This window comes from Hypanus sabinus (genome assembly GCF_030144855.1).
Source record: "Hypanus sabinus isolate sHypSab1 chromosome Y unlocalized genomic scaffold, sHypSab1.hap1 SUPER_Y_unloc_8, whole genome shotgun sequence".
NCBI classification, from domain to species: Eukaryota; Metazoa; Chordata; class Chondrichthyes; order Myliobatiformes; family Dasyatidae; genus Hypanus; species Hypanus sabinus.
Genome location: NW_026779038.1, coordinates 632,353 through 656,166, shown reverse-complemented (window position 1 = coordinate 656,166; position 23,814 = coordinate 632,353). Strand labels below are relative to the sequence as shown.

The following is a 23,814-nucleotide window of genomic DNA, read 5'->3' as shown; positions in this document are numbered from 1 at the left end:
GAAAGAAAGAAAGAAAGAAAGAAAGAAAGAAAGAAAGAAAGAAAGAAAGAAAGAAAGAAAGAAAAAGAAAGAAAGAGTGAAAGAAAGAAAGATTCATGGAGTTCATAATAGCTTTAGTATATATATTTCTTTCTTTTCCCAAATAACCAATAATTATATCTTCAGAGCATCTATATATTTAATCCTATCTTTTGTAAATAAGGGTGCCAAATTTTCAGAAATATTTCATATTTATCTCAAGTAATTTTTTCAAGTGGAATGCAGCTGAAAATTTCATTCTTCCAACGATCTATACTTAAGTATGAATCTGATTTCCAAGTAACTGCAATCGCCTTTTTGGCTACTGCCAATGCAATTTTTATGAATTCTTTCTGATATTTATTCAGTTTGGATTTCAGTTTTATCCCTTCAATATCGCCTAGTAAAAATAATGTTGGATTATGTGGAAGTTGTATTCCAAAAATTGGTTCCAATAAAACTCTTAAATTTGTCCAAAAAGGTTGAATTTTAAAACAAGACCGTGTAAAAAAGTACCAATTTCTTGATTACATCGGAAACATTGATCAGATAAATTTGGCTTTAATTTATTTATTTTTTGTGGTGTAATATATAATTGATGTAAAAAATTATATTGCACTAATTTTAACCGAACATTTGTTGCATTTGTCATACTGTCAAGACATAGTCTCTACCAACTTGTTTCTTCAATTTTAATATTCAAATCACTTTCCCAGTTTTGTCTTGACATGAATTCCTTGTTTAATTGCCTGTTTTTGAATCAATCTATACATACAAGAAATATTTTTTAAAATTTTTCCTTTTTGAATTAAAGTTTCTATTTCATTAGGTTTCGGCAATAACATTGTTTGACCCAATTTATCTCTTAAATAAGCCCTTAATTGGAAATAACAAAAAAGAGTGTTGTTTGATATTTTGTCTTTATTCTTTAATTGACCAAATGACATTAATATACTTCCTTCAAAACTATCTCCTATATATCTAATCCCTTTTTGAAACCAATTGTATAAAAGTTGGTTATCCATTGTAAAAGGAATAAGTTTATTTTGAATTAAAGGTCTCTTTGCTAATAAAGATTTCTTTGTCTCATCATCAACATTTATCTTATTCCATAAATCAATCAAATGTGTTAGTATAGGAGATACTTTCTTTTCTGGTATCCATTTAGATTCCCATTTATATATTTCCTCTAGCTCAACGCAACGTCATCTACTAGAGACCTCAGCCTTGGAATCACACTTTCATTGCCATTTTTGTTATTATTTGCATTTCTTGATTCTTCTTTATTCAGGGAGTAGATCGATTAGGTTTTATTCTGCTAATTTCAATAATACATTGACAGATAAATACAGATGGCTAAGGACAAAGTAAGTTTCATTTCTTTTAATGTCAATGGGCTATTAAATCCAATCAAACATAAGAGAATTTTATCCAAAATGAAAAAAAGAACAAACCTGTTGTGGTGACCCACTTTCTGCGCAGGCTAACCGGCTATTTGATAAACTATTTGATAAATATCCATTGATTTAAATCCTAGCAGTAGGATTGTCATATAGTGTCTGTGTAGTTTTAATAATTCTGTCTTGGAAACCAAATCTATGTACAACTCTGTAAAGAAAATTACAATTAACCAAATTAAATGCTTTTTCAGCGTCCACACTTATCACTACTGCTTTGATTTTATTTTTTTGTATATGATCCATAATGTGAAGTGTCCTTCGTATATTGTCTTGAGTCTGGCATTGTCATATAAAACCAGTCTGATCGTTACATATCAGTATGGGTAGAAACTCCTCTAATCGTTTGGCCATGATGGAGGTAAAGGACCTATAATCTACATTAAGAACGGATATTGGTCTAAATGACCCGCATTCCATTTTACCCTGCCTTCTTTTGGTATAGCTGAGATTATCGCTTCCTTCCAACTGGGTGGTATTTGTGTCTTTTTTAGAGCCCAGTTCAGTGTAGGGAGTAAAACAGGAATTAACTCATTTTTAAATTCTTTGTACCACTCTGCCGTATATCCATCTGATCCTGGTGACTTGCCTAATTTAAGCCTACTAATTGCAGCTCTTAATTCAACTTTAGTTATGTCAGCAGTCATCGTTCTATTTTGTTCTTCGCTTAAAGTGGGTAACTCTAGAGAATTCAAGAAGGTGTCAATTTGGGTTATGCTTTCCCCTGGAACTCGGAATATAGAGTTTTGTAAAACACTTCAAAAGCTTCTGGAATTTCACAGCTTATTTTTTATCATTTTTGTTTTTGGGTCCCTAATTCTATGAATTGTATTTTCTGCTATCTGTTTATTTCAGTTTCCACACCAGTATTTTCATAGATTTTGATCCACTTTCATAATGTCTCTGTTTCAGAAACATTAATTTTTTCCTGATTTCTTGCATAACCAAATTATTAATTTCATTCCTAATTTTAAAAATGTCTCCTAATGTATCGTGCCAAATTCAATTTGTGTTTTTTCTCTAGTTCCTTCAGCCTATTTTGTAATTCCTCATGTTTTATTCCTTTTTTTTCTTTTATGAAGATATCGCTATAATTTTCCCTCTTAAGACTGCCTTCAGAGTATCCCATAAAATGGGAGGTGAAACCTCTCCATTATCATTAAATTCTAAATAGAGACCAATTAATTTTTAAATTTGTTCCTTAAAATATGGATCATTGAGTGGACTTGAATTTAGTTTCCAAATAGTATTCTTTGGTTGTAGGTCAAAATCAACAGATAAATATATAGGTCCATGGTGACTTACATTTATTGTCCCAATTCCACAGGTGTTTATTTTGACTTTGTCTATTCCAAATGTTGTGAAATAGTCTATTCTTGTATATACAGAATGGGGAGCAGAATAATGAGTGTAATCCCTTCTGTCAGGGAAAAGATCCCTTCATATATCAATTAAACCAACATCCTCAAAGAGTGTATTAACTTTCTTATGTAAGGATTTTGTTTCATAGGTTTTTCTATTGGAGAGTCTAACTTTGGTTGTAATTGTAAATTTAAGTCTCCCCTCATATCAGGAGACCTTCTGTTTCCGTTACCATAATATCAGTAATTTTCTGAAAGAAACCAATATCACTTCCTGGGGGTGCGTATATATTCAATAGAGTAACTGAATTGCCATCTATATTCCCCCTTACCAGAATATATCTTTCTATCTCCCATTTTGAATATTTTTTTCAAAATTTAGCTTACTTGAGATAAGAATAGCAACTTCTCTCCTATGTCCTGATTTATATGAGGAGAAAAACAGATTAGTGAAGCCCATTCCCTTTAGTTTTTTAAGCTCATTATCATTTAAATGAGTTTCCTGTAAATATACTACATGGGCTTGTTCTTTTTTCACTTTGGATAAAATTCTCTTACGTTTGATTGGATTTGATAGCCCATTGAAATTAAAAGAAATGAATTTTACCTTGTCCTTAGCCATCTGTATTTATCTGTCAATGTATCATTGAAATTAGAATAAAACTTAATCGATCTACTCCCTGAACAAATAAGAACCAAGAAACTCAAATAATAACAAAAACGACAATGAACGTGTGATTCCGAGGCTGAGGTCTCTAGTAGATGACCCTGCGTTAAGCTAGAGGAAATGTCTAGCTGTGGGGGATAACCCCTCCTACTTGTGAGTTGAGGGTCCCCTTTGCAGTATTCATAAAAGTCAGTGAACAAATCCATTACACAGAAAAGATTTCCCTATGTACTCCTCCTATATATATATCTATATATATACACACATACACACACACACACACACACACACACACACACACACACACACACACACACACACACACACACACACACACACACACACACACACACACACACACACACACACACACCACCCACACCCACACACATATATATTCTCATTTTTGTTGGGGAAAAGGAGCAAATAAAGAGATACAACTAAGTAATATAAAATCCACATTATAATAAGTATTTCTCGAGATAGGTATATCACCGTCTACTTTTGCTTCTGTTTAGCTTCTCAACATTTGTAAAGTTAGCCAAACCTTATGGCTCTTCTGAAGGGGGTGAGGACTGTCTTTGGGAAACTCCCAGTCCCTTCCTGATATATTTCTCTCGGCCTCCTCCTGTCTCCTGCCTTCTCGATTCCCAAGTGGGGCGGGATAATTCCTCTGTCAGGCTTTCCCTCATTTTGGTCAAGCTGACAGGCAACCCTCTGGCCTTCATGTCTGTAGTCGACTCTTCCACTGTCTGGTACAACCGCCTCCTGTCTTTATAAAAACACTCAAAGTTTAGCAGGGTACGGAGTTTGAAATCTAATCTTATTTTGCTGCAGTTCTACACTGCAGTCATTGAGTCTGTCCTGTGCATGTCCTGTGTGTGTGGTTTGGAGCCGCCACCAAGCAGGATAGAACCAGACTACAGCGCACAGTGAGGACTGCCAAGTGCATCATTGGGGCCTCCCTGCCCTCTATTGTGGACCTGTACTCTTCCAGGTTGAAGAAGAGGGCGGGGAACATCATAAAGGACTCCTTCCATCCTGCGCACGGACTGTTTGAACTGCTTCCGTCTGGTAGGCGCTTCAGATCCCTCCAGACTAAGACTAATAGGCACTGGAGAAGTTTTTTCCCTACTGCAGTCACTTTGCTGAACAGTTAACTGCCGGTTAACCGTCGGCTAACTATTACTTGGATTGCACTACTTGTATGTATAATCTATATTTTCATTTATATTTATCATTATTATTGTTATGAGCAGAGAGACAACATCAGCCGGAAGTAAATTCCTTGTATGTGTACAGGTACTTGGCGATTAAAGTCTGATTCTGATTCTGATATTTGCTTTACTTCTTTGCATTTCTGGAGGACCGTGGGGGGGGGGGTGATCTTGGTCTAAAAACACTCTCTTCTTACCCCAGGCCCTTTGTAGAATCTCCACCGTGGTGCTGTACTGAAGGAATTTAATTATAATTGAACGTGGCTTTCTATCTTGAGTAGGTTTCGGAATGAAAGCACAGTGCATTCTCTCTTGACTTCCAGCTTCATAGCCGGGGGAAGATCCAGTACGTCCCGCAGTAACTTTCTGACAAACTCCATCATGGACGAGCCCTTCGCTCCTTGGGGAACGTTGTAGATTCTGATATTTTTCCGCCGTGATCTTCCCTCCAGGTCAAACTGTTTACCTTCTTGGTGATGTATTATTTTTATTGTCTTACTCAGTATCCGTTCCACGTTTTGAATGCAATCTTCCACCTTCTCAATTCGAATCTCTGCCACCGCTATTTTTTGATTGACGTTGGCGAGCTCTGACTTAATATCATGTAGCTGCTGCTTTATTTCTTTCTGGAACTCTCTTATCTCTTTCAGGATTTCGAAGACATTCGCCACTTTGCCTGATCGAGGCCCAGCAGCTGCCTCGGTAGCACGTGATCGGGTCGAAGAGCCGCTCGCTGCACTCCTCTCGGACGCAGGCTCCACAGTGGCGCTTTTTTAATTTCCATTCCTTTCCCCCATTCTTGCCCCTCTTTTCAGTTCAAACATTTTTCAAAAAATATTATATTTGACGGGTTAACGGGGTTTAATACGTGTTTTTCCGGAGGAGGTAGTGACTTAAGCTGCCATTCTCGATGATGACGTCACCAGAAAACCTTCTATGTTTTCTAATGCAGACAGACTGCAGGGACATTCAGAGAGAGAGTGTCCTTCACCTATTCTGTGGATTACTGGAACTTTCTTGCTTGCCATCTTAAGGCTTTAAGGACTTGTGGTGAACTATGTGTATACCTGTCTGGACACGCCCCCTTCTGACTGCTCCTGTGGCTCCTCCCACAGGCCCCTGTATAAAGGAGACCTGAGGCCCAACGCCTGGCCTCAGTCTCCAGGACCTAGTATGATGGACACTCACTCCTGGTTCCTTCTTCCAGTCAATAAAAGCCGATATCTCGCCTTACGTCTCAGTGTGAGTTATTGATGGTGCATCAATTTTATTGACTGGAAGTTTTAAAACATGGAAACCATTTTACGTCCGGAAAGGTTGGATTTGGACCCTCAAGACCCTGACGCAGCTCTCGCTTTTGAACACTGGCTTGCCTGCTTCCAATCGTACTTGGAGGAGGTTCGTGCAACTGAACCCGCCATTATGCACAGAATCCTACTCTCGAGGGTCACCCCCAAAGTTTACTTCATTATCCAGGACCTGCCGACCTACGATGGGGCACTGGACGCCCTCAAAAGACAGTACCTGCGGCCGGTGAACACCGTCTATGCAAGGCATCGTTTAGCTACCCGGCAACAGCGGCCTGGCGAATCGTGCGCTGAGTTTCTCCGAGCACTACAGACACTCGTCCGACCTTGCGACTGCAAGACGCTCACGGCAGAACAGCATGCGGAGCTGCTGGTGCGAGACGCCTTTGTGACGGGACTGAGGTCAGTGTACATGCGCCAGCGGCTGCTGGAGAACTCGGATCTTACCTTAAGCTCGGCGATAGAGAAGGCCAACGCTCTAGAAGCTGCGCGGCATAACGCCGACGCTGTCCAGTCGCGCGATTCCCCGCCGGTTTCGTGGACGCCTCAGACCCCGCCACCGCCGGCTCCCGGGAGCGAATTCGCCAACGCCGCCGCCAGTCGCGATTCCACGAGCTCCCCGACCCAGACCACGGCTGTGGCCCGTAAGAAACTCGTGCTTTGTTATTTCTGTGGCCAAAAGAAACATCCTCGACAACGCTGTCCAGCGCGAGAAGCGACCTGCTCCAGCTGCGGAAAGCGGGGCCACTTCGCCAAGGACTGTAAGTCTCAACCTCGAGCGGAGTGCAGCGCTGCGGGTGAAACGTGGGGGCCGCCATCTTGCATGCCCGGATGTGGGCGGCCATCTTTGGTGACGTCAGCACGCCCCGCCCCCGATCCTCGGATGCTGACCGGGTACCCCGGATGTGAGCGGCCATCTTTGTCGGCGTCAGCATGCCCCGCCCCCGGCCCTCCGATGCTGACCGGGTCTCTGGCCACTGTAACTCTCAACCAAAGTGCCCCATACCAGCTTGCAAGGTCCATGATGGACATCCGGGTGGAGGGCCATAGGACTAGATGCCTGTTTGACATGGGCAGCACTGGGAGTTTTATTCACCCGGACACAGTGCAACGCTGCGGACTCGCAATGCGGCCGGTAAGTCGGAGGTTCCATTTGGCTTCTGGGTCGCAGTCCGCAGACATCTGGGCGGGTTGTGTAGCGATATTGGTGGTGCAAGGCACAGAATATCGGAACTTTGAGCTACTGGTCATGCCTAATCTGTACGCACCTGTGCTGTTGGGGCTGGACTTCCAGAGCCATCTCGGAAGTGTGACTATGGTATACGACGGGCCCCTCCCACCACTCACTGTCAGGAATCCTCAGTTTTGTGGGACTTCTTCACATACCCTGCTACTGACCACACACACACACGGACACACACATCCCATCCAGAACCAGGCCGACAGCTGCGCTACTGACACCACTTGCAGCCTCTCCACTCTCAAGGTCCCTCCCCCACCGCTGTTCGCCAACCTGACCCCCGACTGTAAGCCTGTGGCAACTAAAAGCAGGAGGTACAGCGCGGGGGACAGGGCCTTCATTCAGTCGGAGGTGCAGCGGCTGCTCAGGGAGGGGATCATGGAGCCAAGCTCAAGCCCTTGGAGGGCCCAGGTGGTTGTTGTTCGGACTGGGCAGAAAAATAGGATGGTGGTGGACTATAGTCAAACCATCAATAGGTTTACACAGCTTGACGCGTACCCCCTACCCCGCATCGCGGATATGGTCAACCAGATTGCTCAGTACAAAGTGTACTCGACCATAGATCTGAAATCCGCTTATCACCAGCTCCCCATCTGCCCAGAGGACCGCCCCTACACCGCCTTCGAGGCGGGCGGCCGGCTCTATCACTTCCTGCGCGTCCCATTCGGTGTCACAAATGGTGTCTCTGTCTTCCAGAGGGAAATGGACCGGATGGTGGACCAGTACCAACTGCAGGCCACATTTCCCTATCTGGATAACATCACCATCTGTGGTCACGACAGGCCAGATCACGACGCCAACCTCCAACGATTTCTCCAAGTGGCCGCAGCTCTGAACCTTACTTATAACAGGGACAAGTGTGTGTTTGGAACCACCCGCCTAGCTATACTTGGGTATGTCGTGGAAAACGGGATTATTGGCCCTGATCCCGAACGTATGCGCCCCCTGTTAGAACTCCCTCTTCCCACCACTCTCAAGGCCCTCAGACGGTGCCTGGGTTTTTTTTCCTATTACGCCCAATGGGTCCCCCATTACGCAGACAAGGCTCGCCCCCTGGTCAAGTCTACCTCGTTTCCCCTCTGCTGAGGCCCGCGCGGCCTTCAGCTGCATTAAAGAGGACATTGCCAAAGCTACGATGCATGCGGTGGACGAGACCGCTCCCTTCCAAGTGGAGTGTGATGCCTCCGATTTTGCTCTGGCTGCTACCCTCAATCAGGAAGGCAGACCAGTAGCATTCTTTTCTCGCACCCTCCAAGGCTCTGAAATTCGGCACTCCGCGGTGGAGAAAGAAGCCCAGGCCATAGTGGAAGCTATTAGGCACTGGAGGCACTATCTCGCCGGCAAAAGGTTCACCTTGCTGACCGACCAGCGCTCGGTTGCGTTCCTGTTCAGCAACCAACAGTGGGGCAAAATCAAAAATGATAAGATTTTGCGGTGGAGGATAGAACTCTCCACCTACACCTATGATATCCTGTACCGGCCTGGCAGACTCAATGAGCCCCCTGATGCCCTATCCCGGGGAACGTGTGCTAGCGCACAGCTCGACCAGCTATACGCCCTCCATGCAGATCTTTACCATCCGGGGGTCACCCGAATTTACCATTTTGTGAAAGCTCGGAACCTGCCATACTCCCTGGAGGACATCAGGATGATGACCAGGGACTGCCAAATTTGCGCTGAGTGCAAACCGCACTTCTACCGTCCTGACACGGCGCAACTTGTCAAGGCCACCCGCCCTTTTGAACGACTGAGTGTTGACTTTAAGGGCCCCCTTCCCTCCACTGACCGCAATGTCTATTTTCTCAGTGTTATCGACGAGTACTCACGGTTCCCCTTTGCCATCCCCTGCCCCGACACCACTGCCACGTCCGTCATAAAAGCCCTGCGCCAGCTCTTCACTCTGTTCGGGTATCCCTGCTATATCCACAGTGATAGAGGGTCCTCCTTTATGAGTGAGGAGCTGCGCCAGTACTTGCTAGCTAGGGGCATTGCTACCAGTCGGACCACGAGTTATAATCCCCGGGGTAATGGCCAGGTGGAGCGGGAGAATGCCACAGTGTGGAAGGCCACACTTTTAGCCCTTAAGTCAAAAGGGTTGCCGGTCTCTCGATGGCAGGAGGTCCTCCCTGAGGCACTGCACTCTATCCGCTCTCTGTTATGTACGTCCACCAATGCCACCCCTCACAAACGCCTATTTTCTTTTCCCAGGAAGTCTGTCACTGGGACCACCCTACCAGTTTGGCTGACGTCCCCGGGGCCAGTGCTGCTCCAGAAGCATGTGAGGAGCAATAAATACTCCCCGCTGGTAGAGAGGGTTCACCTTCTACATGCGAACCCCCAGTATGCTTACGTGGTCTTACCTGATGGGCGGGAGGACACGGTCTCCATCCGTGACCTGGCACCCGCAGGTGCTGCAGACCACTAGCCTGAAGGCTCTCCGGTAACTGTGAACCCTGCACCAGAGGTGACACCGTGCTCATTAGGCCCTACACAGACTCCTCACGACACTTGTATACCGGGCGTTTCGTACGCATTTATACCAGGCGCCTCGCACATGCATGAGGGATCACCGGCGCCTAGTGGGCAGGAACAAGCGCAACCTCCGTCCCCTGTGCAATCACCAATGTCGCCGGCATCCATGCGATCACAGCCGGTGCTACGTCGATCGCAGCGACAGATTCGACCACCTGATAGACTTGACTTGTAAGAAACTTTGCCACATGGGGACTCTTTCAAACAAAGGGGGGGTGAATGTGGTGAACTATGTGCCTGTCTGGACACGCCCCCTGCTGACTGCTCCTGTGGCTCCTCCCACAGGCCCCTGTATAAAGGAGATCTGAGGCCTGACGCTCGGCCTCAGTCTCCAGAACATAGTATGATGGACACTCACTCCTGGTCCCTTCTTCCAGTCAATAAAAGCCGATATCTCGCCTTACGTCTCAGTGTGAGTTATTGATGGTGCATCAGGACTGTCCCTAAGCCTAACAGTTTGGGAGCCACAAATACATAACATTGTTTAGGAGAGTAGTTTGTTTAATCTTCTGTGTTTTGAGTAGATACTAATAAATATAGTGGTTTAAACCTTGACTCTGGTTGTGGTCTATTGCTACTGGTGCTAACAAAAAAAAATAGAAAAATCTGAGACAAGTCGGTTTTGATAGTCCTTATGCAATATGTCCTAGAGGTTAATTTGCAGAATGAGTCTGAGGTACTGAGGGCAAATGCAATGATAGCATGCATTTCATGAGGACTAGAATATAAAAACAAGGATGTAATGTTGAGACTTCATAAAGCACTGATGAGGCTTCGTGTAGATTATTGTGAGCAGTTTCGGTCTCTATCTTAGAAAGGATGTGCTGAAACTAGAGAGGGTTCAAAGCAGGTTCATGAAAATGATTATGGGAATAAATGGATTGTCATATGCAGAGCATTTGATGTGTTTACTGGAATTCAGAAGAATGAGGAGTGATAGTGAAAATGATAGCGTTACTGGTTTTTATATGCATTCCAAGCAATCCCCTCCTTTGTTCCTAACCTGTTTTTTTATAGACTAAACTCTAAAATTTTATCTTTTATTTGGAATACCAAAAATCCTAGATTGAGTAAACCTTTATTGCAGAAATTATTAAAGTATGGTGGTATGGCCTTGCAAACTTTAGAACGTCCTACTGGGCAATTAATATTCGTTAACTTTCTTTTTGGATTCATTTTTCAGATATATATGACTGTCCCTTATGGGTGGATTTGGAGAAAAATTTGGTGAAGGGGTATTCTTTGGCCTCTTTACTGAGAGCTCCTCTCCCTTTGGTTGCTTTCTAAGATTGGTAGTTGAGATCTTAATCCTATTATTAAACATACATTAAGATTCTGGTTTCAGTTTCATAGATCCTTTGATTTTAATAATTTTGTCCTTTCTAGTAAAATTCATCTTAACTTTTTTTTAAATTTTAGTTTTCTATCAGACCTTTTCAATTTGGAAATCCAAAGTAATAATAACTTTTTTAGATTTGTTCATGGACAACAGTTTAATATCTTTTACTCAGTTAGTGGATAAATATGATCTATCTAATGTACACTTTTTTAGATATTTACTAATTAGGAATTTTCTACTTAGTTTGCTTCCAGCTTTTCCCTCTGCTTATTCATCTAATATTATTGATACTCCTTTTCAGGTCAAGCCATTTCAAAAAGGACTCATAGCTATAGTTTATAAATGGCTATTGAATTTCCGTTATGTTAGCTAATCATAAAATTAAAGCTGCATGGGAATTGGAGTTTCAGAAGTCTCTTTCAAAGAATTAATGGGATAAAGATAAATTAGCCTGTATTTTTTTTAGTATTAATCCTATTTGTGACAGATGTAATATTGAGGTGGCTACTTTAACAAGTATGTTCTAGTCTTCTATCGTTAGATAATTTTTGGAAAGAAGTCTACAAAACATTATGCAAAGTCTCAAATTTGGATTTACAACCAAAATTGCTATTAACAGCAATTTTTGGGACAATTCGATTGGAAGCAGGAGATATTCCAGCTTCTGCTCTACGAATGATAGCTTTTACATTTTGCTTAAATGGAAGGACTCTAATCCTCCTACCGTCTTTTATTGGCTTTCCCCTATCATGTCCTGTTTAAGTCTAGAGAAAATAAGAAGTTGGACATTGGATACATCCTTTATATTTGAGGAAACTTGACGACCCTTTATTCATTATTTTCATAGGCTCTGACTTATGGCCCTTCCAGTTACCTTTTTGAAGTTTTGGATTTGATCAGAAAGGCTTTCCTTTTATCCCGCAAACACCAGGAAATCTGCAGATGCTGGAAATTCAAACAACAACACACACAAAATGCTGGTGGAACACAGCAGGACAGGCAGCATCTATAGGAGAAGTACTGTCGACGTTTCGGGCCGAGACCCTTCGTCAGGACTAACTGAAAGGAAAGATACCGAGTGGGGGGGGGGTGGAGGAGGAAATGATAGGAGAAGACCGGAGGGGGTGGGATGAAGCTGAGAGCTGGAAAGGTAATTGGCGAAAGTGATACAGAGCTGGAGAAGGGAAAGGATCATGGGACGGGAGGCCTCGGGAGAAAGAAAGGGGGGGAACACCAGAGGGAGATGGAGAACAGGCAAACAACTAAATATGTCAGGGATGGGGTAAGATGGGGAGGAGGGGCATTAACAGAAGTTAGAGAAGTCAATGTTCATGCCATCAGGTTGGAGGCTACCCAGCCAGTTGTTCCTCCAACCTGAGTTTGGGTTCATTTGGACAACAGAGGAGGCCGTGGATAGACAGATCAGAATGGGAATGGGATGTGGAATTAAAATGTGTGGCCACTGGGAGATCCAGTGGGGGTGGTGAAACGAGGAGAGAGAATTGCAGGAGTATAAGAGTGAGAGACAGGGGAGATAGTGTGTAAAGGGACAGACAGGGTAGTTGGAGAGATGGGGAGAGTATGAGATATAGGTGAGGTAGTAATTGGGAAATGGGATGTTGTTGTTGTTCGTCCTTCGGAGTCGAAGATGACCACGACTTCTGTCAAGTGGAGGGTTGTGACTGTGGGTCCGGAGGTGACTGGTGAGGCCAATCCTGGCCCTGAAAGCTCGCCCACATGTGGGACACATGAGGGTAGGTGCTGCAGTGGAAGTGGAGGTAGTTCGAGCCTTGCGCACGGTGCGTTTCCTCTGAGCCTCTGCGGTGCGTCTGATTTCTGCTGCATACGCTCCTTTAGTGGTCCTGCTCCACCAGGTTGGGCGGTCCAGAGCAAGCGATTCCCAGCTACTGGGATTGATGTTGAAGTTTTTGAGGGACACTTTGAGTCAGTCTTTGAAATGTTTCTTCTGCCCTCCAACTGAGTGCTTGCCCTGGCTCAGCTCTCCATACAGCAGCTGTTTTGGTAGTCGACTGTCAGACATCCTGACGACATGGCCAGCCCATCTGGCTTGGGCTTTCTGTAGGAGGGTGTAGATGCTGTGGGTGCTAGCCCGCTCCAGGACCTCCGTGTCTGGGACTTTGTCCTGCCATCATATGTGGAGAAGTCTGCGGAGGCAGCTCAAGTGGAAGTGGTTGAGCTGTTTTGCGTGTCTGCTGTAGACAGTCCAGGTCTTGCTGGCATAGAGGAGGGTGGTGAGAACCACTGCTCGGTAGACCTTCAGCTTGGGTGTAAGGCTGAGTCCTCTCCGCTCCCATACATTCTCACGGAGTCTCCCAAAGGCGGCACTGGCTTTGGCAATTCTGTTGCTGATCCCTGCATCTATGTTCACCGCTCGTGATAGAGTACTGCCCAGATAAGTAAAACTGTCGACTACCAGTAGCTTTTGCCCCTTTATTGTGATGTGTGGTTCCTGGTAGGGCTTTCCACGTGCGGGCTGGTACATAACTTCAGTCTTTGTGGTGCTGATTGTAAGACCAAAGTTGGCACAGGCTCGTGAGAGGCAGTCCATTTCTCGCTGCATCTTCTGCTCTGTGCTGGCATTGAGAGCGCAATCATCAGCGAATAAGAGGTCTCTGACGACAGTCTCCTTTACCTTTGTAACAGCCTGTAGACTGAATGGAGGAGGGAAAGATGGGTGGTGAATGAGAGGTATTGAGAATTGGAGGAGAGTGAGACAAAGGTTAAGGAGAGAAGTGGGAAGGAAGAAATAGAGGAAGGAGAATGAGGATGTAATGGTGGACAGGGAAAGATGAGGGTTGATAATGTGGAAAGGATTGCAAGACAAGTAGAGAAAGTAGGTCAGACCCAGGATGGATGAAGTGATGGGCATGTTTAAACAAGGATGAGAAATGAATGGAGAGGTGAGGAATGGGAGGGAGAGATGGAGAAAATGGGGAAGACAAGACAGGGAGAGAAAGATTTTTGGGAGGGAAACGATTTTGGCAGGTTTCACAGGTGATGGGATGAAGGGGATGAAAAGGATGAGAGGCAGAGGCAGGAAAGAGGGAGAATCAGAAGGGAGGTAGAAATAGGGAGAAAGAGGGAGTTGCAGATAAAGTAAGGGGGATGGTGAAGGGGTGGAAGGGAGAAGGAGGACAAGATAGAAGGGAATGATAGGAGGGAGACATAGGTAGGAGTGTGATATTGGTCAATTATCTCGTGGTACGAGACAAGGCTGTCCCTTAAGTCCTTTATTATTCAATATTGCATTAGAACCTTTAGCAATTGCTATTCGTGAATCTCCTAATATTTTTGGTATTACCCGTAATGAGAAGTTATACAAATTATCTCTTTATGCTGATGATTTGTTGTTATATATTTCTGACCCTGATAGGTCTATTCCTGCTATTTTATCCTTGTTGGTTCAATTTGGTACTTTTTCTGGTTATAAACTAAATTTAGATAAGAGTGAATTATTTCCTTTAAATGCACAAACTTTATTGAGTGATAGGATACCATTTAAAGTTGTTACTGATAACTTTACCTATCTAGGTATAAAAATTACCAAGAAATATAAAGATTTATTTAGACTGAATTTTTTACCTATGCTTCATCAAATTCATCAACTTCCTACAAGATGGTCTCCTTTGTTTTTATCATTAATTGGTCGGATTAATGCTGTTAAAATGATGATTTTACCGAAATTTTTATACTTATTTCAAGCCCTACCAGTTTTTATTCCTAAATCTTCTTTTGATAGCATTGATTCAAAAATTTCCTCATTTGTGTGGCAAAATAAAAACCCTAGGTTAAGTGAAAAGCAATTACAAAAATCAAAAAAAGATGGTGGTTTAGCTTTACCCAATTTTAGATTTTATTATTGGGCAAATAATATTCGTAATTTATTGTATTGGAAACTAGATTTGGATTCACCACTGTGCCCACAGTGGGTAAATTTGGAATGTAATGAGGTAAAGGGATATTCTCTATTCTCTGTTCTTGGTTCTTGTCTTCCTGCGGATTTAATTAAATTTAATAAACAAATATTTAATCCTGTTATTAAACATACATTACGAATTTGGTTTCAATTTCGTAAGTTTTTTAGTTTGAAAAACTTTGTTCTTGATAGCCCTATCTTATTTAATTTCTTTTTCAAACCTTCCTGGACAGATCAAGCTTTTAACATATGGAAAAGGAAAGGTATAAAATGTTTTCGTGATCTCTTTTTTGAAGATACTTTGATGTCATTTGATCAACTTTCCAACAAATTTGAATTACCTAAATCTAATATTTTCAGATATTTACAAATTAGAAATTTCTTGCATAAAGTTTTACCATCTTTTCCTAATTCAACTTTGGTGGACATTACAGATTTGATCTTTACCTTAAATCCTTGTCAAAAGGGATTAGTAGCTTTTATTTATAATATGATTATGAAGATACAACCAGAAATATCAGTTAGAATTAAACAAGAATGGGAAAAAGAACTTCAATATAACATATCAACAGATAAATGGGAAAAAATTTTGCAAATGGTTAATTCTTCTTCTATATGTGCTAAACATGCTTTAATACAATTTAAAATTGTACATAGAGCTCATATGTCTAAAGATAAACTTGCTCGATTCTATTCTCATATTAACCCTCAATGTGACAGATGTCATTCAGAAGTGGCCTCATTGACCCATATGTTCTGGTCATGTCCCACTTTACATAATTATTGGAAGGACATATTTACTACTATTTCCTCAATTTGGAATATAGATTTACAACCTCATTCTATTACTGCAATTTTTGGCATACCAAATGAAGATGGTAATCAGTTTTCCCCTTCAATCAGACGAATGATTGCTTTTGTAACATTAATGGCCAGAAGGTCTATATTACAAAATTGGAAAGAAGTAAATCCTCCTACCATATTTCAATGGCTTTCTCAAACTATTTCTTATCTGAGTTTGGAAAAAATTAGAAGCACTATTTTTGACTCATCAATTAAATTTGAAGAAACTTGGAGACCGTTTATTAGACATTTTCATATGAATTAATTTGGCCTTTTCCAGACCTTCTCTCTGCTTATTCATGTTCAGGTATGGAGTTCCGGAGTTCTTTGACACTATTATATACTTGTAAACTGTTATTATTGCCCATGTTAGTTTAGTTTAGTGTTTTATTTTTTTTTAATATATATTTTTTTCACATATTTTTAATATATATTTTTCTTTTTTAATGGTTATTTTTGTTTTTTTTCATATAATCATGTGGACTTGATTGATTAAGGTATTCTCTTCTGTTGATGTTTAGTAGGATATTGTTATCTTATTATCAATGTGATTTCAAGTCTATTGTATTCACAACTTACTTATTACTATGTTATTTTTTTTGTGTATATATGAAAATCAATAAAAAGATTGAAAAAGAAAGAAAGAAAGGAGTGTGATATTGGTATGAGGGAAAACAGAGGGAAGTACTGAAGTACAGGAAGAATCTTGAAGATAGGATGGAAAAATAAGCATATAGAAAATTTGTTATGTTTTATAACTTCGAAACATGAAATTAATTCAAAGGAAGACCGGGAATGCAGGTTTAACTTCATGTTTAATTTAAGTGAGGTGTGCACATGGTAGCGTGTTAATGTATACGATTCATGGATTTTTACACATAGCCCATAATTATTTAAATGAACACAAATGCTTAATCAAATAGTTATGAAGGTGAAGCAACTCTGAGGGGACGAAGGGTACAAAGTCACCCCCTCCTTTTTGAGAATCGCAGGATCGCTATTAATTTGGGTCTGAGACCCAGGAAATGAGAGAGAGATGTCCAGAATACACAACCAGGTGGAAGGTGTCCTGACCTCAGTGGAATGGAACTACTGATAACGGCCATTGTCTCTTGGAGATGGAATTGTGTATTGAGCACTGTACAATTCATTGAAACCCCTCAGGGGACAACCAGAGTGGGCTGGGTGAGGGATTTCATCATCCCAACCTGATTGACATCTGAGACCCCGTGAGTGAGGATAAAAGAGTGGTCTGGGGTACAACCCCTTTAGATGCACCAGGAGAAACACTAGAAATCCTGTGACAGCGTTTAATAGCGACAGCCGGTGGGAGCTCGTGTGTGTCCTCCCTTGCCTGGGTGGCGAGCTCACCACGGAAGAACGGTTTAGCTAAAGGAGAGGCAAGTGAACGGCCACGACAGTGAGACACCTGATGGATCAAAATCATAAAGGAAAGCCGGCAAGTTTTTCTCCAAAACTCTCTCTCTCTCTCCAACCATTGCAAACCCAGCGGTCCCCAATGGCTGCAGCCTGCATGAACTTAGTGAACTTTATATTTCCATCGGACAATACATTATCCCCTAGACAACGATAGCTTATTTCTTATTGATTATTATTATACCCCCACTTTTAGATTTAGTATTGATGACATAATTATCTGTATATTTGCATTAATATTATTTTCATGTATTTTTACTAATACTGTTAAAAATAGTATCATCAGACTTCAACTGATGTCTCTATCTTTGCTGGTAAGTGACCCAGTTACGGGGTTCGTAACAAAATATACTTATATACAAGATTACTCAAATAATACTTATAGTAAATACTAAATACATGGCATTCCTCCGTGATTATCAACTGCAACTCACTAGAGAATGCACTAACTATATACACAGCACACTATATAGTACAACTTCTAAAAGTGCATATTCACAACACAGTAAATTTTAAATTGTCACATTCAGGCCTAAAGAATTAATCACTGTGGAGGATTTCTTACTCTTGTGGGTTAACATCTTTTCTGACAAGAGGGAAACATACATTTGATCAGTGAGACTTGTGGGTGTGAAAATAATCTCAGGCCTGCTCTTTGTTACTGTTAGGAATTTATTTTGAAACTGCAGAAATTGGCTCTGCCAGCTCTAAACACCTTTCTTCCTCCTTTTGCTTGATCTTCAGAAGGTCCATTTATTTTACTTTAGTTTTATTAACCATTTTAATACTTCTTTCACAATTTTATCTCTCTCCTTGGTTTCCTAATTCACAATGCCATCTGACAAATCATCTGTTTTTTTATCTCCATTGACTTTTATTTTTGACCTTCCATTCATCCAGCTGTACTTTGGTCATTAAACCTACTTTTACAAGTAGGTTTTTGCCTCTTACTTGAAGTTCATGCAATAACTTTAATACACACAAAGTAGATTCTGATTCTTTACATTCACAAAAACTGAATGCTTTTAACTTTCCTTAAGCTTCTTGAATTTTATTCACGTTTAAAACATAGGCTCCTGCTACAAGTAACTGCCTGATTAACATAATCAGAAGCTTTCTCACAAATGTTGTCTATAAAAATTGTTGCAGTTGGAATAATGCTTTTGTTACTTCCAAGTTTCCTCTGAGCGGTATGTGTCTAAGTGTGTGTGTTTGTGAGAGGAAATATACACGTGTTAGTGTATTTTGCGAGAGTGCGTCTGCTTGTGAATGAGGATATTCGTAAGTATGTGCTGATTGTGTGTACTTGTCTGCATGTTTGTGTGGCTCTGAGATTATCTGTGTTTATGCATGATTCATAGTCATAAAATACTGCAGCACCAAAACAAGCCAATTGGCTACTAAGTCCATGTCAAATTATTTATCTGCCTAGATCCATCAGCACATCCATGTACTTAATCAAATTTCTCTTAAATGTTGAAATTAAAACTGCATCCACCACTTCTACTGCTAGTTCATTCCACATTTTCACAATTCTCTGAAAGGAGCAATTTCCTTTCATATTACCCTTAAAACTTTCAGCTTTACTTTTGACTCATGAACTCTAGTCCTACCTAACCTCAGTGGAAAAGGCCTCCTATTTGTATTTACCTTGTCTATACCCCTCATAATTTTACATGCCTCTATCAAATCTGTCTCATTTCCCTTCACTCTAGGGAATAAAGTCTTAACCTCTTCAATTTTTCCCTATTATGCCAGCCAAGTCTTGGCAACATCCTTGTAAGTTTGCTCTGCACTCTTTCAATGTTACTGTTATTATTCCTGGAGGTGCACAATACCGTAAATCAGGACTCACCAACATCTTATACAACTTCAACACAACATCCCAATGTCCATAATCAATACTTTTGATTTATAAAGATCAATTTGCCAAAACTTTTCTCTACAACACTACCTGTGACTCAGCTTTCAACAAATTATGCATTTGTAATCCCAGATCCCTCTATTCTACCAAACTCCTCTATGTCCGGGCCGAGACCCTTCGTCGGGACAGTGCTTCTGCCTATAGATGCTGCCTGGCCTGCTGTGTTCCACCAGCACTTTGTGTGTGTTGTTGTTTGAATTTCTAGCATCTGCAGATTTCCTCGTGTTTGCTCATCAACTATCACTCTCCGGCTTCTCCCACGAATAGAATGTTTAATATTATTACATCCAGTCAGTCAGTTGGATGTCTTTTAGAGTGACATGCATGTTGTAGCCACATATTAATTTAGTAATTAGTAAAAAGTATCAGACTGTTGAGGAGAACAAAGCTCCAACAAGATAGACTATCCCCACCTCAGGTTATGGCTGCGGCGCTGCGCAGCGTGGGATTAAGGAGGACCGTGGCGGGCGGACATTTTTTTTTAACAAACATTGAACATATGCTAACAAAGCCAGGGAATCACATATAAGCAGCAACAAATATATAATCATTAACTTCAAATAAACAAATAAAAAAGAAAACACACTTTAAATACTGCTGTACGGAAGGAACTATATCTAAAAGGAGTCACAAAACAAAAACACTTCAGAATGAGAAGCGCCGGCTGCGCAAGCGCAGGTGATAAGACAGCCGACAGTGCGGGAGATGCGCAGGCGATAGAACACCAGAGGTTACAGTTCAGGACGTAGTGTTTGTGTGTCCTCGTTGCTGCCGCCATTTTTTTTCCCACTTCCCTGAATCCCGGTCCCGTATTCCGCCAAGACCCACAACGTCCGGACCTGGATCAGGTGAGAGGAACGGAAAGATTGTTGGGGAGGGGGCGGTTTGCTTTGAGAACCGGTAAGTGATGTGTGTGTCTGAGGGACAAACAAAACGGGCCGAATTTTTCCGCTATACTGCGAGGTCTGGGCCTCACTCCTCAAACAATTAAGGGACAGGAACTAGTTCTGACTAGGTTGGTCAACAGGGTGAACCGGGTGTGTGAGGTGTTGGATGAGAAAACGATTGGCCCTCAGACAGCGGTAAATGGAATAGGCCTGAGCCCTGCGGCTCGGTATCTTAGGGAATGTTAGAATAATGGGGGCAGTGAAGGTGATGAAGACATAGCTGGAAAGACGGAGTGATAGAGAGAAGCAAACTAGACTGGAAACCTTCAGGACGTATCACGGAGGAATCTCACGATGGGAGGGGAGGGAGAAAGGAGATGTCACCGGAGGTCCTCAAGAAAATAGGACGGGCAGCTGCGAATTAACGGGTGGAGGTGACAGAGAAGGTAGGGAAAAGGGATGTAGTTGGGGAGACAAGTTATCGGAGTAAAGGTTTGTAGGGAACAAAATCGAGTGGGAGGAGTCTGTAGAATAGAAGAAGAATGAAATGGGGGAGGGAGGAGAAGGGAGTTTGGGAACCGCACAGGGATGTAATGCAGAAGTAGGGGAAAGGAAAGCATAGCGAAAGGAGAGAGTTTAGAGCCAGGGAGAGTTAAAAGTACAGGCAGTGAGATAGGTTGGAAGAGAGAGAGGGGAATTGAAGATGGGAGCGGAGGGTTGTAGTGCAATGGGAGAAGAAGGCCCAACAGATTTGGGAAAGATGTGCCTTAAAGGAGAGAATTCACACAGCGGGATGCAAAGATGGAGTTAATTGAGTTGGGAAGCTGAATTGCTGTCAATGTATGTAATTGGAATTGATGAAGTTCTCACAGAGAGTTAAGGAGAGGAAGAATGTTTTGAGTAGGGTAGGTGCTGAGGGATCAAGGAGAGTGGGAGAGAGGAAAAAGTTAGGGTGTAAGCTGGGCTTCACAAGGTAGAAGAGCAGAGTGCTGGTAGGGGCTGGGATAATCTTATCCTGAATTACCTTGTTTAATTCATAGCTCCCATGTGTTGCTGGTTCAAAGTTCAAAGTAAGTTTGTGTATGTCACCATGTACAACTCTGACAATCAATTTTTTGCAGGCATACACAATAAACCCAATAGCCATGTTAGAATCAATGAATGATGACACCAACCAGTGTACAAAAGATAAGAACTTTGCAAATGCAAAAAGAAAGAAAAACACTGATATATATAAAAATACTGTGTACAATACATGAAATTCTTACTAACATCTCCTGAACCATTGGTCTGTTATACACTATTAATTAACAACCAAAAAACAACCATTAACAACCATTATGGTTATCAAAATAAACCAAGGAATTTTTCAGACTAACTCTAAGCCCACTGTGGTTCTGTCCAGCTTTAAATTTTTTGCTAATTTACTTGAATGAGATGACATAGCATATCCAATTAGAAACAATCAAATGAAATATACCTTGACTCAGCTGTATATGGATGATTTAGAATTACACGCCCCTCCATCAGTTAAGCTAAAATAATTAATTTGGATAGTAGAACTATTCTTGAATGATATAAAGATGAACTTTGGAGTGGATAAATGTAGAACATTAAACAAAAAAAATCCGTGGGATCCGCATGTGCAGATTCAACCAACCGCGGATCAGGAAAACCCAGAAGTTCTCTCTCTCCAGCACTCATTGTTTGAGCATTGTTCGCCTTGTGTCCTGTTTTGTCGCTATTTTGTTTCTGTGGAAAAATAGCCCCTAAAAAGCAATTACGTGGTCAAAGCAATTCCTCAAAGGCTAAGAGGGAGTGTAAAGTGCTATCTCTCGCCGAGAAAGTAGAAGTCTTAGGATCTTTTGAAAAGTGGCACGTCGCTTGCCAAAGTGGTCCTCAGCCCTCAACCTCCACAGATCCTGACTTTATTATTATTGAGTGTCCTTATTGCCTAAACAATACAGTGTAACAACTATTTATATAGCATTTACATTGAATTAGGTATTATAAGTACTGTAGTCTAGAGATGTAGGTACTACTCACTTAGGCATTTTTTGCCTTGCGTCTCTTTCGCTTGCTACTTGTGAGAGAGAGGAAGGTGTTTAAAGCTAGTAAAGGATGGCTGGCTAGCTATGTAAAGCCTCAAGAACTTAAAGATCACAGGAGAACCAGCCAAGAGTAAGGGTCCCAGAACAGATCCCTGAGGCACTCAACTGGTGACCAACCTCCATGCAGAATATGACCTGTCTACAATCACTCTCTGCCTTCTGGGCAAGCCAGTTCTGGATCCACAAAGCAATGTCCCCTTGGATCCCACACCTCTTTACTTTCTCAATAAGTCTTGCATGGGTTACCTTATCAAATACCTTGCTGAAATCCATATGCACTACATCTACTGCTCTATCCTCATTAATGTGTTTAGTCACATCCTCAAAAAATTCAACTAGGATCATAAGGCCTTTGATATAGCCATGCTGACTACTCCTAATCATATTATACCTCTCCAAATGTTCATAAATCCAGCCTCTCTGGATCTTTTCCAGCAACTTTCCAACCACTGAAGTAAGACTATGTAAATCTTCAGAAAGCCATAATATAACACACCTCTAGAATAGTCCAAAAGTTCTTAGCATTTGAGAAATTAGTGTTGTAGGCTATACCATACCTTAGGTTTTATAGGCTTGCATTGAAAAATGCAATAAATATTGAGGAATGAGATGAAAAGACCTTGTAAATGAGTCCATAGGTTGTGGGAACATTTCAATGAGGCAAGTGAAATTGGCCTCTTTGGTTCAAGAGACCAATTGCTGAGGGGTAATAACTGTTCCTGAATTTGGTGCTGAGTCTTGTACCTTCTTTCTAATGGCAGCAGTGAGAAGAGATCATGGCCTGGGTGATGGGAGATCCTGATGATGGATGCTGTACTTTTACAACAACTGTGGAGTTGTGCTCAGTGGCTAGGTGGTTTTCATCCATGATGGATTGGACTATATACACTACCTTTTTATAGGAAATTCTGTTGAAGGGCATTCATGTTCCATACCAGGCTTTGATGCAACTCTTCATTAGACATCTATAGAAGTTTGTTGAATTATTAGGTTCATGCCGAAACTTGGCAAATTTCTGAGGAAGTAGAGGTGCTGTTTTACTTTTCTCAAAATTGCACCAATATGCTGACCCTCTGAAACTATAACACTGGGGAATTTAAAGTTGCTGACTTCACACTTCCGATATCCAGATGTGGACTGGCTCATGGGCCTCTGGTTTCCTCTTAATTGCAGAAGATGGCGACAGTGAACAATGTGACAAGATCGACATCCTTCAAAGCTCATGAAACTAATTCTTTCATGCTGTTTATTTAATCATTTTCTTTAAAATTTTATCTATGTTTTGATAGTGTGTTTTTGGGCTAATTAAGTCAGCTGCACTTTGCTGTCTCTGACTGAGGTTTTGAGAGGAGACTACAGCTGGAAGTCAAGAAGCTTGGAGGTAGGGCACAAGCCCATGATTGACTCCATTTCTCACTGATCTCTCTAATGAAAATGTCAAAGAAGGTTAAAACCAACGAAGTTGAGTGCAGAAGTTGAGCAGGTGTTTAAGGCTTTTTCTTGCTCGAAGATGTGAAATCCATAGGTCCCAGGAAGA

General features: G+C 41.8%; 1 protein-coding gene across 4 annotated transcripts in view; it reads left to right on the top strand.

The window, feature by feature from the left end:
- The first annotated feature begins 19,975 nt into the window (after window positions 1-19,975).
- LOC132386034 (poly(rC)-binding protein 3-like) overlaps window positions 19,976-23,814 on the top strand; it is a 103,703-nt gene continuing 99,864 nt past the window's right edge. For all 4 annotated transcript variants that reach the window (XM_059958320.1, XM_059958321.1, XM_059958323.1 and 1 more), the window contains exon 1: window positions 19,976-20,127. The gene's annotated coding sequence lies outside the window, so the exon portion shown is untranslated. The remainder of the gene's footprint in view (window positions 20,128-23,814) is intronic.